This window comes from Sinocyclocheilus grahami, unplaced genomic scaffold (genome assembly GCF_001515645.1).
Source record: "Sinocyclocheilus grahami isolate Dianchi unplaced genomic scaffold, SAMN03320097.WGS_v1.1 scaffold767.1, whole genome shotgun sequence".
Taxonomy (NCBI): Eukaryota; Metazoa; Chordata; class Actinopteri; order Cypriniformes; family Cyprinidae; genus Sinocyclocheilus; species Sinocyclocheilus grahami.
Genome location: NW_015505946.1, coordinates 127,321 through 129,721, shown reverse-complemented (window position 1 = coordinate 129,721; position 2,401 = coordinate 127,321). Strand labels below are relative to the sequence as shown.

Below are 2,401 nucleotides of genomic sequence, written 5' to 3'. Positions count from 1 at the left end.
AGTCTATGGTGAGTCTCCATGTCCCATTGGATTTCTTGATGGGCCATATGGGTGAGTTACAGGGACTGTTGGTTTTAACTAGCACTCCTTGCTTCAGCAATTTTTCTACAATAGGTTTGATTCCCTGTATAGCTTCCTTATTGATCGGATATTGTTTGGTAACAGGAGGTGGAGTTCCTGTCAATTTGACTGGTTCTACGCCTGTCACAAACCCGCAATCATCCTTGTCTTTAGCCCAAATTAGATGATTTTGTAAGAAAGCATACTCAGAAGTGGTTGCATTGTTGGTAGAAACTTGTGCTGAGGAAATTTTTATGCTAGCAGATTCTGAGGACACGTCTAAAGTTAAATGTACTTGTCTCAGTAGATCCATGCCTAGAATTGCACCTGTATTTAGTGGAGCACATAGCAATTTTGTGGTCAGAGTTTTCGGGCCTAATTGTATCTCTATGGGCAGGGTTTCATACAAAACAGAATCTTCACCTATTACACCAGTTAAACAAAGTTTAGTTTTCTTGTACGTGATGTTTAAATCTTTAGCTAATTTTGTAGGAATTACTGTAATTTCTGCACCTGTATCAAGCAAAAATTATATCTCTTTCTCTTGTATGCTACCTTTCACAAAAATTATTTTGTCATTGTGATGGATTACAGGGGAACGGTAGCTACTCACAGCCCCAACAATTAGTTTTTTTCCTGCTCTTGTTGTGCTCTTAGATAAGCCTGAACGAGCTGTCCTAAAATTTCAGTGGACACTGGCGGAACTACTTCAGGGTTGTAGGCAGGTCACCTTCTCTCAAATCGCCTTTACTGGCATGTTGTAGTTCAGAAGTAACAGCAGACTCAAAACTGTTGAATTCAGATTCAGTTAGACTTTGTGACATCAGCTGTGTAACTTCTGCTAATGACATGTCGTAGAGACGCATTTTGCTGATCAATGCTCTTCTAAATTCAGAAAAATGTGTGCGGGCTGAGGGTAAGCTCTGGCATAGTCTCTCTATATCTTTAGGTCCTAGTGCTTTGGCAACAGTTTGTACTTGGACAACAGAAGAGTTGGGAGGAACACTTTCAATTCCCTCAATTCCCTGAGATTTTCTCCTAGCGCCACATACCTTCACTGAATCTACAGGCACATCAGTTACTGATTGGATGGCTACATCTGTTTCAAAGAAAGCTTGTAAGTCAGGATAATTGTTATCAGGCTGACTAACTTCTTCCACATCAGTTTTTGCTGCATCTTTGTTGCGGTTCAATTTCTTAGTCAAAGAGGATACTCTAGCACGGAGCTCTTTGTTCTGTTCCTCTAGCTTTAAGCTATGCTGAGACTGTTGTATAGCTAGCGCTAAACCAAATTCTTTGTGGCAGCAGATAATGCCTTTCACATTGTTCTTGCGTATACATACTCCTAGTACCTTTTTACACTCATCTACAGACCAAGTCTTGTCAGGATGGATCTCATATTTCTGAGTTAGTTCTTGTCTAACTTTCTCAACAGTGATTTGAATTCGCTATCTGACCACAAAGGAGTCGCGAGACCACCTTTTTCAGTTGTGGGGATCAGTCTAGCATTCTTTCTAAACATTTTGTGAGTTTCTTTGTTACCACACAATCAAAACACTAAAACTTCTCTGATCAACAGAGGGTACGCTTGTTAACCTATCAACTATTGTTAACCTTCCTTGGCAAGGCAGAGGATAACAACTTTACTAGCACTTTACGCTAATCTTCCCTAATTTACCAGAGGGTAAACAATTCTTCTCTGCCGAAACAGAGGGTAACACATATTAACACGTAATGTTAATCTTCCCTGTCTTAACAGAGGATAACCAATTCTTCCCTGCTGAAACAGAGGATAACCTTCATCTCTAAAATAAAAACGTCATAACTTAGTTAACCAAACCCTACAGCTGTCTGTTAACTCTTCTCTGACGGCGCAGAGGATAACAAATTTGTACTGGTCTTAAAGATTCTTTTGGATAGAGTGGAACTCCCCAACCCTTGGTTGTACAGAAAGATTCAGTCTGGAACTTAGTCAGATCTTTGTTGAGCTTGAGGTTTCAATCTGGATTCAAGTGAGGAGCTCTATCCGGGTCACGGCATCAAAACTGTAGGAAACTTTTTCCTCTTCGAAGCAGAAACCGTTGGGATATCTTTCATACAGAAGTCACTCTTTATTGAGGACTCGCTGTGCGTCGCTGCAGTCATCCAAGTCTGACTATAGCTCAGCACAGTAGAGTTTATATACATTTTAAGGGGGCGGGATTCATTCAGTGGAGGTGGAGACAATCTAAACAAAGCATGCAAATGCAATACAGGAATCAGCCCGTTACCGGAATTTCTCCAGCCCTGATCTCATCAGCATAACAGTGTCATTCAAATGCATAGGTGCTAATCCAATCAG

The 2,401-nt window shown here is 40.6% G+C and overlaps 1 protein-coding gene and 1 long non-coding RNA gene across 6 annotated transcripts in view; one reads left to right on the top strand and one right to left on the bottom strand.

The window, feature by feature from the left end:
• LOC107561329 (uncharacterized) overlaps positions 1 to 2,051 on the bottom strand; it is a 9,404-nt gene extending 7,353 nt beyond the window's left edge. Inside the window, exon 1 of the long non-coding RNA XR_001605839.1 lies at positions 1,997 to 2,051. This is a non-coding gene — a long non-coding RNA (uncharacterized lncRNA). The remainder of the gene's footprint in view (positions 1 to 1,996) is intronic.
• LOC107561326 (centrosomal protein of 95 kDa) overlaps positions 1 to 2,401 on the top strand; it is a 197,192-nt gene that overhangs the window by 74,596 nt on the left and 120,195 nt on the right. The window lies entirely within an intron of this gene.